This window comes from Lonchura striata, chromosome 18 (assembly GCF_046129695.1).
Source record: "Lonchura striata isolate bLonStr1 chromosome 18, bLonStr1.mat, whole genome shotgun sequence".
NCBI lineage: Eukaryota > Metazoa > Chordata > Aves > Passeriformes > Estrildidae > Lonchura > Lonchura striata.
In genome coordinates this window covers 811,059-825,860 of record NC_134620.1, presented here as the reverse complement: position 1 = coordinate 825,860, position 14,802 = coordinate 811,059, and positions in this window count along the sequence as shown.

The following is a 14,802-nucleotide window of genomic DNA, read 5'->3' as shown; positions in this document are numbered from 1 at the left end:
GAAAAAAAACACCTGGTGGTGATATGGAAGGGTATTGGTGGTTATGCTCAAGGCTATTCTTATACCCTCAGACTTTAACTAAATTTTCATATTGATTATGAGGTGAAACTCATTACTAGAACTTGATGGATTTTGAGGAAAGCTTTTTTTTGGGTGAAGAACATCAGAAACCATTCAAAAGCGCTTTTTGTGTTACGAGAATACGAGGCTTTGGCTTTCTGCTGTCATTGTACTCCATTAAGTTGCCTTTTGCAGCCCGAGAAAATGCATTAATAACTCTGCCAAGTGTTCCCTGGAGGAGAAGCCGTGGTCAGGTTGCAGGATGGGCACAAAGCCACCGGGTGGCAGAGGAGACTGAACTATCCGGCAGCTCTGTGAGCAGCAGTGCCTGGGTTTGTGTTCCTGGCTGGGAAAGAGACTCGAGTAAGGCATCTGAGCTTCCTGCTCAATCTTCTAGAGGATTTTTCAGGAGCTGGGAAAGCAGAGAGAAGGGAAGAATCCAGTAGATCTAGTAACAGACTGAAGTACTCTGCTGGCCACCTTAAATTGCTACACAAGTGTTGCATTGAGAAAGCAGTGCATAATCTAATGCACAGTTATAGGGTTTACTTGGAATAACATCCGTGTCCAAAAGCAGCATGTGCTTTCAATCTTTGTCCTGTTCTTCCTCTTTGCTTCTTATCTGAAATTTAAACTATTGACTGCTTTGAAGAAGGTGAAATGAAAAAAAGAGATCAATTATTTCCTCTTCTCTGTTGTACGGAAAACAGTAGTACTGGTATATTTTTTATAAGGTACTAGACTATTCCCACCTTCCTGTTGTGTGTGAGGGGCCTCATACTCTGAACTCTGCTGCTTCTCCCCTCACTGCCTCTATGTTTACACTTCAGGATTACGGCTTTAAAAGAAAGTGGAAAAAAAATTCCAAGTTGCAGTGCATCAGTTCCTCTGATGGAACAGTTCTGCATTCACTTCATGCTTAGTGTGCTAGATTGGTTTTAATTACTTTGTTTGCTTGATTTATAGTGAGAGATATTTGTTCTGCAGCTCATTACTTGAGGTCTCTGCATCTATCTAGAGCCTTCAAGTCACCACTGCCCATCATGAAGCCTGGAGCTGAATAAGAGACTGAGGTGATCTGGGTGAGGGACACAGTAGAGGAGCAATGCTGTCCATTCTGCTCTCTCTTTCTGTGCCTTGGGGTGGGCTGGAGCACCTGGAATATAACTTGAGAAATGCTGAAGATGCCCAAATAACTCACAGTGAATCCATTCAGCATTCTCTCTGTGAAAATTTACCTGTTAATATGAAAAAAACCCCATGGTGGCGGCTGGTAAGCGAGCAGCAGACAGCTTGTTAATAGGTCATTAGTAAAGTCCAGTTATTCTTTTCTTAAGATCAATGGATAATATAGTTTCTCACTCCATTGAAAGTGTTGATTAGCTAAAACTGAGGTATGGGCACTATGTGACTGGTTAACAACAGTTGCCTGGAGACCTGAGTCTTTGTAAATTTAGCAGGAATAATAATATATATTATATGCCAAATATAATAATACATTTATATAAATTATTATATAATATTTAATATTTGTGTCTATATTTATAACTGCAGATATGTTTATATTTATTTTAAGAACAGATTTATATTATTATATAAGAATATATTTATTATAAACAAAACCTGCCAAATATAATAGTAAGACCACACAGATTCCTAGATGATAGCATACAGAAATCAAATAGCATGGGAAACATGGGCAGCACAAGTCACTAAAAGAAGAGGGTGCTGGAAAATAATTGTTTGCTTTGCATTTTGAAGATATTTCTGGTGTCAACTATTTTTCAAAAGCAAGCAAGGGGCAGTGTCAGTGAGCCAATGTTTTCCTTTGCTGGTAGAGCCTGGGACATGTATCCCTTCCTCTTGCTCTGGAAATGAAATTTATGGCTGAAATGTTCTCTGATTCATAAAAAGCTGGAAAATAATTCATCTAGGGCCTGATGCTCTGATTCCCATGTGATTCTTTTCATCTTTAGAGTAAAGTTTATCTGATAGGTGCTAACCCTTCTTCTCTCCAAGCTGCAAATTAAAATAATTAGCAAACAAAGCCTGTTGTAGATTTTCCATTGAAGCTGCAAAAAATACAAACAGACAGAGAAGCATCAAGGCACTTTTTCTTTCTTGTTCAAACATTATAAATGTCACCGATCATTTCACAGAATTAATCTTGCAAGATTAATTGCAAGAGCAGAAATGGTGTGAAAAGGGTAGGCTGTGAAAAAAAAAAAACAAAACTGGGTGAACGTTAATGCAAGTACTCTGGTTGTCAGTGATTCAAGCAAACAAGACACTTAGTGGTAGGTTGGCTGAAGAATATTTCTATAACAGAGAGAAATGAAGTGTGTAGAGTAGTAAATGCAATCTGAAGAGCCATTTCCTGGCAACAGTTTTTGTTTGTGTCATAGCCCACCACTAGAGAAAGCATGGCTGTGTGTTCCTGTGTTTTTGTGCTGAGACTTTCCCTTCTTTGCTGTGAGCTACAGCGATGTGGGGTGTCCTGTGTGGAAATGAAACTTTCTAGGAAGTGTAAATGCTAAAGAAAGCAAAGGGTTGCTTCTTTGCATGTGCAGAATTTGGCTTGAAATACCAGCCCAGAAAGCAAATTGTGAAAGTTCCTCAGTCATTATTTAATTCAAATTTGTTTGGGAGAACAACAAGGTGACTCGTTTTTTCCACTAGGGGTTTAGAGGTATGTCCTTGGCTTTTAGTGTTTGATCAAAACTTGACAGGTTATTTAAAGCGGCGGGTTGTTTAAAGTTTAAATCATTATTTTGGCAGTTGATAATAGCATATCACAGGTGCTTAGGAATCAAATCTTTGGGCCTTTATACAGGCAAATAACCTCAATAAAATCCCTAACATAACCTCTGATACAGCAGACATTGTAAATATTGCAATAAAGGCTTGATCCTTTAAGGTCATGTAAGTTTTACCCAAAGTTTTCTTTTTTAGATACTAGAACCTGGATATTGTGCTGTAAACTTTGGTGTACTAGTGCACCTTCCTTTAGCTGTATCTGTAGATAGACACTATCATACAGAACTTGTGATTACTGTGAGACCATGCTTGCTTTCTCATTACGAAGCTAATGGTGTGTCAAAAAACTGAGTTAAAAGGGCTTTGGAAATACATGATTCTGTGAATAAGTAGGCTGCATTTCTGAAAGAATGGTTGTTCCTGCACAATAGTGCATTTCCCTCAAAAAAATAATATTTTTCCTAAATATCTGAAACACTTCACAGATGAGTGGAAGAGGAAGGTCCTTTCACAGGGGCCAGCATGGTTTGGCTTACAACTAACAACTTCCTTTGCTTGAAACCAAATTGAATGTTAGGTTTAAAGTACTTGCCTTCATCCATCCTCAATATTTTTAGTTATATGCTGTTTTGCAGCATATGACAAAATACAATTAGCTTTTCCATCTTGAGATTATATCTGGAGTCTTCAATCCTAGGTCCAGATAATTAGATGGGTTTCATTAACACAGAGGAACTAAGTGAAAGGAAGACTTCAGTGTCATGTTAATCCTTTTGTGTCCTTTCTCAGCCATCGATAGCACTTGGCAGGGGGGTTAAAGCAATGTGAAAAATACAGCACCAGCTCCAGTGGCAGGCCCATGGACATGAATGAACGTTGGCTCTTTCCCATGGGAAACAAAACTCACCCCTCCAGTTTCCTGATGTCAGTTTGTAAGAGGCATTTGGCACTGCCAGGGCAGCCCGAGTTGTAGGCGGTGGCAGGTTGGGTCTGGGAGACATCCTGCACCGTTTGGAATTTTAGGAGTGCACTTGGCTCCTTGTCTCCTCATTGTGTCACCACGAGCAGGAGCCCAGAGCTCCTGCAGAAACCATCGCAGCACTCAGTGGGAACAGACCTGTGTCCAGTCCTCACGCAGAGCTGTGGTGTCCAGCATCATCTCATTGGAATGAGGAACTGTTCCAGCTTTTTAGAAGGAGCTAAGGAGGTTTGGCCTTCAGATCAGCTCCTTCCCAGCTTTTGATTTGCTGCCCTGGGTAAGCTGCTGCTTGTGCCAACACTTGTTTCACAGCTGACCGCCCTGCTCTGCTGACCAGCAGCCATTGCAGGAGTTTCTGCCAGTGACATTGAATCTTTCAGATCACCCTAAGGAAAGCTCAGGGCAAAACCTGAGCATTGCCTGGGTGATGCTTTTAACATTAAATCTTTCCTCTGTGCTCCATGCCACGCACAGTAAATATTTGAGGAAGCAGGTTTGCTGCTCTAGAAATTCTTCAAAACAGTAATTAAACCACAACAGAACAAGATTTTTGGATGTGACACGATTCTCATTTTAATTCATTGTGCAGAAAACTTCAGGAGCACTGCTTGTGAGCTGTGTGTCTAACCTAAGTGACCTTGCAACCAAGAATTTAGAAAAGTGGGGAGAGATGGAATCACTACCACAAGGATCTGCATTGTGATTCTCCCACAGGCCTGAGGACACGGCCTACTTCCACTGGGCCGTGGCTTTTTACCCTACATCAAAACTTCATATTTCAGATTGTGGTGGTGAATCCCCCTGGCCTTGTCAGGCCACATGGTGATTTGAGAAACACTTGTCAGGCCTCGGCCTTGCTGAACAGCCCCTGGACCCAGCTCCTCAGGAGTTTTTCAGAAACACTGAGTGCTCCCAGGAGCTTGTGCTGTCTGATGAGCTCCTGGGGCGTTCTGTGAACAGCCTTGGAAACCACTTTTCTGGCCTCAGTGGCATGGCATCTTCTTCTCTCACTTTCAAAGGCAGGCTGCTGACCCAAAGTGCAGCCATGAGGAAGCATTTTATTTTATAATCAACACTCCAAAAGGAGCCCCTTGGAGCTCTCCTGGACCACAGCAGCTGCCAGCAGCAGCCTCCCTTTGCGTGGGGCCTCTCAGAGCCAGCGAGCTCTCAGGTTTGCTGCTCTGGAAGGATCACCCATCAACAATGGATCCTGGGCCAACAGCCCCACTCCTGGAGTTAAGCTTGAGTGCTGTTAAGCTTTTAGGTGGTATTCCTTTGGATCCTTGTTCTTTCTGTCCCCTTCTCAAATGCAAACACACACACACACACACACACACACACACACACACACACACGCACGCACACACACACACGTATAGTTCTCAGTACATTTCTTGTTTAATTGACTGCATTGTATTTGTTACTTTTTTTCCTTGTTATGCCTTAATTGACCAGTAAGTAATAGTGTGAATGCTGCCATTGAATTTTGTTGAGCTGTTGCTCAATATTCAATCTGGCTTTTACTGAACCTTGCCAAAGAATTTTTAAGCAATCTTGGACACTTGTTTGTAACAAGCCATGGGACATGAGGTGCAGGGTTGACATTGAAAAGCAGGAGAGTCATTCCAAAGTGACAAGTTTAACTGTCCATTTTATTACTCTTCTATGTATTTCACTCTAATAAGACAAGCCAAGCTTTTATTGGAGGCAGAATGTGTGTGGGATGCACTACAGTATTATCCCATAATACTGTGGTCTGAATGGCACCCAGGATGGAGTTTAAAAAGATTTGAGGAACCCTTGTCACTTGTTATTTGCCTCACAACAGGTTGCAAACAACACAGTTGGACTGCTGTCCTGGGTAAATATACATACAGATGATTTTTCCAAAGCAGTGCATCTTTTTTCGTGTCCTCTTCTTACCTATGAAATTATGACTGAAAACACCTGTGAGCCAGATCTGTGTGAGGCTGCAAAGGAGCAAAGCTTTGGGATTTGGGCACACTCCTCTTGATTTCTTTTCTCAGGCCTTTTGTGAGCACAGAGTACATCTACATGGAAAACTTTTGACTATACAGGATCTTGTGGGTCCATTGTCCCCCAGACATGTCAATGGGTGGCTGAGTTGTAATGCCAAATGACAAAGAGCAGTGCAAATGACACAAAGAAAACATGGTAAAAGAGGAAGAAGAGAAGCCCAGTGATGACAGGATGTGTGAGACACTGGCACATTGAGTGAGCTGCACTCCCATAACCTCTAGGCTGGATAGGTCTGGGTCTCACATTCTCTGCTTGGCTTATTTAAATTTTATTTATTTATTTACCTTTTTTTAAAACCATCAAAATAAAATATATACACTTAAAAATATGTCACCAAAATTTCAAGATACAATCAAAATACATTTAATCAAAACTACATCTAAATATCAGAACATATGTACATCTGTATCTATGAAGACTAATGCATAAATCCTATTCTTCAACTACTCTTCAAGCAGGCGGCAGCTTCTTCCTGAACTTGGAAGGATGAGAGCTCTTCTGGATGAGAAGCAAGGACTTTGCAGGTAAGAGACAATCAGAAGTGTCCAGACAAAACTTGGTAAGAGGATATCCAGTGAGGCCTGCGAAGTGGAGACACAAAATGTAACAAAGGCCACAATGCAAACCTAAAGCAGCTTAAGCTCTAGATTTCATGGGACACATTTCCTGCCAACTTCTAAACAGGGAAGCATGCTCCTGCTGGCAGACACTGGAGGCAGGCCAGGGGAAAACCCTGACCCACTTCCACAGGGCTGCCACGGGAACAGCCTGGCCTCTGGGCTGCCCTGGGACAGCAGGAGCCCAGAGCCCTGTGCTGTACCCAGGAATGGCTCAGCTGCACATGCACCCTCCTGCTCCTCTCCCTGCCCCACAGCTGAGCAGCCCGACAGCTCCAGGGGCACTGGCAGAGCACAGCTCATTGCAGGGGCACACGGGGCACAGCTGTTCCCTGGCAATGTGCACAGGCTCTCTGGGCTGCCACAAGAGCCTTCCTCCCACCAGAGAGAGCCCAGCTCCCCCTCACCTCTGTGTGAGGCTGAGCCATGCTCAGCCTTCACCTTGTCTTCAGTCTGGAGTTTCTTCAGGCACCCCATGTCATGACTAGGAAGGGCGATGGAGAAAGCGGGGGCAGATGCACGCCCTTCCTTCGTATTTCGTCATTTTTGGCACAGCTAAGAGGTCAAATCCGGAGGTGTCCAACTCAGCATTTGGTCATCTTCCTGGAGAACATCCTGCCTTCACCAGCACAGAATGTTGGAGAGGTTCTCCCGCATGTATCGAGGTTTGCTGGCAGCACACTTCTTCAGTTTGTTGCCCATAACCTCATAGAGGGCCAGGGCAAGCCTGGTGGCCACCGTGCGGACGTTGGCACTTCGGACAGGCAGAGCTTTTTTGTCCAGGAAGGACCAGAGCACAGGCAGGGCGTAGCGCTGGATGACTTCAGGGCTCCTGGCGTAAACCCACTCCACAAGCTCTGCTGGGAGAGAGACACGGCTTCTTACCCACCAGCCTCCATGCAAACAAGGGTCTACCTCTGCTTTTGCTGCTTGGAAGCCTCTCTGGCTAAGATCAGTGAAAGAGCATGCACAACCCCATGATCCAGAAACGGGCAAAGCAGCTGGTGATCCTTGAAACAGAACCACCAATGCCTCAGGACTAATTTCTCCAACCAGAGCCTTGTCCCTGTGGCAGACTTTGTACCTTTACTAAATTATTTCACAATCTATTTCTGCATGAACAATGACTGAAATATCAAATTGCCTTTTATTCCTATTAAGGAGTTGTCTAAACCCACACTGAAGATTTGGAAATGCACCCTAGAGAGGCAATTAAGAGATTTCTAGTAAAAGGGATGATTCCATGTTTGTAACTTTGATGTCAAGTACCAAATGTCTAATCTGACTCTTCCCTTTGCTCAGTGGCACACAGCAAAGGGCAGTATGAGAACACACTTCAAAACTCCAGCCCCCCAGAGATGGCTGCTCCTTGACAGCTGGAGAAGAAATATCAGTGATTAGCTGGTGTCTTTGGCAGAATGATTTTGTAGCTCACAACACAGAGCTGTTTCAAACTTCAGCGTGTCTTAGAGAATTACCCAGACCCCATTGCCGTGGCATTTGGGCATCTCCACATTTTAATGGCATTTCCTCTCCAATGTTAATGGCATTTTTTCTTATAATGTCCACTGAAATAGGGGCATAGAGAGAGAAAAATGCTACACAAGCAGATTGAAATTTAACCAAAACGCAAGTATTTTTCTCACATTGTTTCTGAAATCTGCTCTCTGCTCATTTTCTGAACTGAACTATATCAAACAAAGACAAAAATTTGCTACTAACAGTATATTTGGAGGCCATACCTGCGATACAATCTGCGACATCCAGCAGAGCTTGGCCACTCATTTGGCTCCATTGATTGCTGCACTCTTTCATCAGTGATATTTTATCTACAAATGAAACATATGTTTTTGCTCACTCTTCTGAGGTCATAGGAAAAGACAGTGAGGAGGGAAAGGTCAGGGGCAACCCCATTTTATACAAGAAAGTAAATTTCTGCTGATTTTTAAATCCTTTTCATCTTTCCTTCCAGCCTACTTGGCAGGGTTTAAGATCCCAAAAGAAAAGTTCTCCTTTCACATTTGTAAATTCAAGCTTGTCTTCTGTACCAGGAGCTATGTTAAAACATTTCACATCAGGGATCTCAAGAGTTCGGTCACATGTAAGCAGTGAAAAGGGTTTGTATCCCACAGCAAAAAGGAAGAACCCCATCCTTGGGACTCAGGCAGTTCCTGAGTTCACAAAGCAGCTGAGCAGGAGAAAGTGGAAATGCCCCTTGGAAACCTGCCTCTTCAACACTCCATTTTTCAGTCATTTTCAGAGCTGACATAAATCTGTGTGGCAAAGGAATTTAGAGCAGCCAGTGCCCATGTAGATATTTGCTAGAGCAACCTTGCCCCACACAAAACAATATGTTGAACAAGGCACCATTGACATCTGGATTTAGATTTGTTATAAATAAATTAACTTGGTGAATTGTAAGTTCCCCTTTGAAAAAAGAAAACAAAGAAGAAAGAGGGAAAATAGGCAGCTAATGCCTATAATGTAGAGCCTTCCAGATGGCTGCTCTGCAGAAGCTCTGATGGGCCAGTGTCCCTTCATGCCAACAGCCAAGCTGTTCACTTGGGAAGTCAGATGGGGCCCAAGCAAACTCCAAAACCCCTTTGCCTCTGAATTGTAGCAAAGCTGTAGTCCAGGACTTGCTCTTCAGACAAGCAGCACAGAGCCAAGGGCTCCTGGGACTTTTGGGAATTGCTGATCACATTCAAGCCTGTTTGGGGACTGGTGCATAAGGGGCTGCACCTCCACAGCTTCTGGTGGGTGTCAGCTGGAGCATTCCACAGACAACAGCAGCTATCAAGGCACTCAGTGTTCTCTTTGTGTGGGAGAGGCAGAGATGCAGTTGAGGAGAGTCCATGCTGGGGGTCAGCCTCACCTAAATGAGCAATTGATTCTTCCAGTGCTCTCATAGCCGCAGCGTGAACCCCGGGATCATTTGAGCTCAGGTTCTTTGCTATTCCTTCTACCAAACGGATCATCACAGGGTTCATGGCATCATCCAGGAGCCCTATGATTTCAGCTAGCACATCCAGCGCCTTCTGCCTCACTTTCTTGTGGCTGTCACATATTCTCAGGACAAAATAATCAAAAATCTGTGAAGAGAACAAACAACATGAAAGCTGGATTAAAATGTCCTTGTTTGAAGAGTGGCTGCAGCACTCAGAAGATCCTTTCTCTCAGGTCAGCACTTGCTTGCCCAATTTCACTGTTTTCCTGTGGGCCACTCACTGGAATGGTTGTGCAACCTCATGCTGCTTGAAAGATTTTCTTCTGTTTTTAAGTGGTTTGGTTGGGGACAAAATAGTTCCTATGGTATTTCTCTCCACTATAAATCATTAAATCAATTCAATTTATTAATGAAAAAGGCTTCCTTTGCTTTACAAGTAAGGAAGCAGATATTTACAATGCCCATTTTTCTATATGGTTGCCTCACGTACTGAGGGCAATTATGATTTTGCCAAAACTATGGCTGGAGGAGATATAAGTTTTGTTTGTCTCAGAATCTGTGTCTGGAGAAGTGCAGGGCTCTGATCAACTCTTCCAGGATCTCTAACTAACAGGTGAACTTCTGAAATGTAATGTACTGTACAACTCTCATTAGAGCAGGTTCAGTCCACTTGACAGCCACATTATCAGGCACCTTTTTCTGGAAAAAGGGAAAAAGCAGTTACTGGGAGGAGAAGGCAGAGATCTGTTCTTAGCTGTTTTCCTCCTTTTCAAAGAGAATAAAAAGCCCCCCCAGAAGGGTGAGCGCTGTCTTTACCAAGAGGATTAGGGACAAGGATGGAAATGAGTAGCCAGAGTTGTGCCTGTGCAAGACAAGATGGAGTCTACAGATGTATTCTTTAAAAAATCCTGGGTTTAAACAAACCCGGCCTGATAATTCTGTTCCCCATGCAAACCCATTTTTAATCTGGATTGTAATTTCCATGCTTTCAGTGGCTGAATTCCCTTCAATTAACCCAACTGGGAGTAGGAGACAGCAGCAGTTGCACCAGAAGAAAATTCTGTCATCATCTGATGAACAGCATCAATAGGCACCTGCCAGACAAATACAGCTGGACTGAAATAACTTGTCCTGAAGCCTGGACCTGAATTAAATTTGTCTGGGTAAGAGGGACCAGCCTGTCCCAAACAGCCAGGATGTTGTGCCAAGACACACTGAATTACCTTTACAGGCTTGGGAAAGGAGCTAAAGGAAAGGAATAATGAAAATACCCTACATACTTGGACAATGTTATTGGAGATTAGCTGGGGGCTGTTTTTGCACAGCTCTAGGAGGAGTGCCACTCCTTCCAGCCGTGTTTGAAACCCCTTGGCTTCCAGGAGCTGGTAAAGTTTGTGGAGTGGCTCCATCTCTTCTGCAGCTGCAGGTAACGTGGCCTGGACTTTTGCATGGTGTAAGAGGTGTCCATCAGAAGTAGACTCCACCCTGGAAAACAAAACCAAATTAGAACCTCTTGGTGATAATAGCTTCAGTTAAATGTGAGCAAATATCTTGAGCTTTCCTAATGATGTGATTTCAAGCTAGAAAAACATGAGGCTCTGAAGAACAACGTGGACCTTGTGACAATCATTACAGGAGACAAACTGCTAGTAACATTCTCGCCAGTTCTCACTCAGGAAAACCAAGGATGAGATGCATCTGATCTATCTTCAGATGGCTTCCAAGGTGCACTGCTCACATTGCTTTGTGGGGAAAGAGAGATGCTACTTCCAAGTTTAAACGCCTCCTCATATGGGATGTGTGTGTCTTATAATAAGGAAACTCATCACTCTGGAGAAGTGCCTCTACAACCAGCCATGACAATTTGGAAAAGTAACTCAGATGCATCTGAGCAGGTGAACAGGGCCATATGTGAAGGATCCAGAAAATCAGTAACAGAGATAAAACCAGAAGCCAGACATCCCAGAACTATGCTCACATTTCATTTGCTTCCCTAGAGACTAGATCCACAGCTTAACAACCCCACTGGGAACAATTCTCCTCGATCAACCTGTCTCATCCATGAGCACGGGAAGATGCTACTGAGGCACGTGGTCGCTTTCCTGACACCACTGAGTGTGACAGGGCTAAATAAATACCCTCTGTTATCAGAGGAGAACAGGTACAAATAGCTCTGCCATTGGAATGAAGAGACAGCGAGGACCAAATTCCTGTCTTAAATGCTGATTGCAGCACAGGGGGAAATAAACCAAACATGCTGTCCATCAAGTAAACTATATGAAGGACGGGAATATCAAGACAAAAAGTCCACATTGAGACACCTGTTGACCAAAGCTGCTCAGGAATTGCCTTGCTACTTACTACTCAAACTTGGTACTGCTTGAGGGTAAGAAAACCATGACTCAGCCAGGCCAAACCACATGGTGAGAACTGCATCTTTGTGGAATGGCATCTTGCTTCTAGACTGGGACTTCTCATCAAAACATCCATCTAAAAAAGACTCTACTCAGATGAAAAAAGCCTTGGTTGAATTTACTTGTCTCAAGTCAGGCAGCAGAAACTTGGCCCTGTCATAGCCTCCACAACACCGCCCTTGCCACTGCACTGGATTGTCTGAGCTGCAACCAATGGGTGTCTTTTTGTCTCTCCATTTTTGTGAAAACCCTTCCAGAGAAGTTGTGTTCAGTGTAATGCAGAGGTAGATATTTTTTATCCTAGAGCATTTGTAGGGAAAGGAAACAATCTCTGGCACTGGTCATCTCTGTCAGAAAGATTTTCCTGAGGGAGAGGCATGTAAAACTTGTCATATGCTTGGTCACATCTCACAAAAGTGCTCAGTACCGTTTGCTAGAAGACATCGTGGCCTGGGGCTTCTTGGGGCCATCATTCCTCTTCTCCACTGGCTCCTTGACAGCTGGGCATTCACTCTTCTGGTTTTCCATCTCCTACAAAGACATGGAGAAACCCCATCCATCTTTAGAATATAAAATAGGAAATTCCCTGTTTAAAACACCAGTTAGAACCGGGATCACTGCTATCAAGGCTTAGGGAAACATTTCCTAACTTACAGAAGGAAACAGACCAGAGATTCAGTGATGCCAACTCTTTGCTTTCTATAGCCCAAGGCAGGTTATGGGTGCTACCATACTGAGCAGCAGTCTGAAACCCCAAATTCATTAATCTTCAGCACAAATGGGAATTATGAAAACTGGTAGGCAATGAGTGTTCTTAAAGGAAGCAGCAGAAAAAATTGGACTCTTTGTGGGTCAGCCCATTGTGTTGGAAGTTGATTTGGTTCAACACTCACTCTCCCTGTGCCTGCACAAAGGCACACTCCTTTCTATATTTTTTCAATAAAAAAGTAAAATCCCCCTCCAAACAAACAAAGAATTTTTTGCTGGATGCTGCTGGATTCACCAAACTTCTTCCAGCTCCACAGGGATTGAGAGCAGGGCAGTATTCCCAAAAGACAGACAGAAATTGTAGTAACTAGTCTTGACTTGGACATCTTTTGTATATTTGGAAGTTTTCTTGGTACTACTACTTTGAGTGTCTTAAAGATACTGTTATCTTCAGACTGTTATCTCCTATTCTCATTTAATTGCTTTACTGGGGGCAGAGCAGGGACAGCGTGGTGGGGGCCTTACTCTTAAATGTAAATCCATTTTCTCCTCTTTCCCTTTCTTCATTGTGACCAATATTCAAAATATTCAAAATCTCACTTTTTCCCTAATAATATCAGTCCCTTTGCGGCTTGCAAATGAACAGGCTGAGGTTTACCAGCTCATTCCCAGGAGCAAAATGATTCAGCAGAAGAGGAATGAGATAAAGACAGATTGGGTATGTTTGATCTCGTATGAGTGGTGGCAGTACTTGCACAAAGGAGACATTTCTCCTGCTAAGCACTTACCTTCTTCTTAATTCTTGCCAGAATGTCTTCCAGGTCACAGGTGGAAAGAGATCGTTCCAAAAGCATTTTCAATTTTTGGTGACTCAGCAATATCTTTACCATCTCCTGTCCAAAATGCCTAAGGAGGGATGGAAGGAAGGATGGGAGAAAGGAAGAGAGGAAGGGAGGAAGGAAGGAAGGAAGGAAGAAAATGAAAATGAAAAAATGAACAAAGGAAGGGTATCTTAAACTCATCAGGTGCAATCCTTGCATGAGAAGGCATTACCTACTCAGCAAAGAGGGAAATTTCCCTCCACTTGACACTGCACAGTGTTGTCAGCTGAACACAAGAGACAAGAGGAGAATGTGGGGCCACAGAAAAATATCATTTCACTCTGAAACTGTGGGTGTTCCCAGAGAACATGCAAAATACATCTGCTTTGTTGTCAGAGCCTATTAGCAGTGTCCTGCTGCCATTGCACAATAATTTGCCTTTCTTTAACTGGCAGGGAAGCCAGGACAAAACACCTCATGCGTCCTATTGATTATTCTATACTATATGTATGCACAGAGGCAGCTAGTTGCTCTCGTGTTCTTGGCAGCTATTAATGGGAATTTCATCATCAAAGTAAGGGGCTTTTGGCAGTTTGGGTTGATCTGGCCACTAGGAAATCACAGTCTTCTTCAAGAAGAAATTTGGAGGTCACTGAGCCACAGATAACAGCATTGCAGAAATCTGTGGAAGGGGTTTAGAAAGACTGAACACATTGGCTAACAAACCTTGAAATATTTCTAGGAAAGTCTTAATGAGAAACAGATGTTTGGGATCCTTCAGTGAATAACATTAGCCAACACTTTGGCTTTGTGTTGTGCACCTAAGACCAAACAAAACTGTTTGACAGACTAATTGGAGCTCTTTTGATCTCAGTAAAGAATCCTTCAAGTTACAGGAAGTTGATAATGCACCTTTTTGCTGGCCAACCTCAGGTTACCAACTACAGTCATTTCCCAGGCAACCCAAAGCAGGGGTCACAGCACCAAGGCTGTCTGAGCTCCATAAGTGTTTGCACAATGCTCCCAGGCATGAGGAGTGACTCTTGGGGCCCCCTGCACATGGCCAGGAGCTGGACTGGGTGACCCTGACAGGTCCATTCCAACTCAGCATATTCTCTGAGTCTATGCCCCTTAGCCACACAGCGAGGTCACTTTTTATTTCCTTCAGTTTCCACTCATTTGTGCTTTTACCTTTCTAGCCAGACACAAAATGGTTTTCCTGTTTGAGGAGGTGAAATGAAGATCATTACCTTGTGTCCTGGTGACAGTCCTGTGCAAGCTTCCCTGCCACATGTGCCAACATCTCAACCCTGGGGGTGTCTGCGAGCTTTGTGACTCCCATTCTCTCCATCAAAGACAGGAGGAGCTCGGCCGCGCACTTCCGCACCTGGACGTAGCGGCTCCTGGGAAGAAGAGAGAAACACTGGGCACAAGGAGAAGGAGCAACAGCAGCACAGGC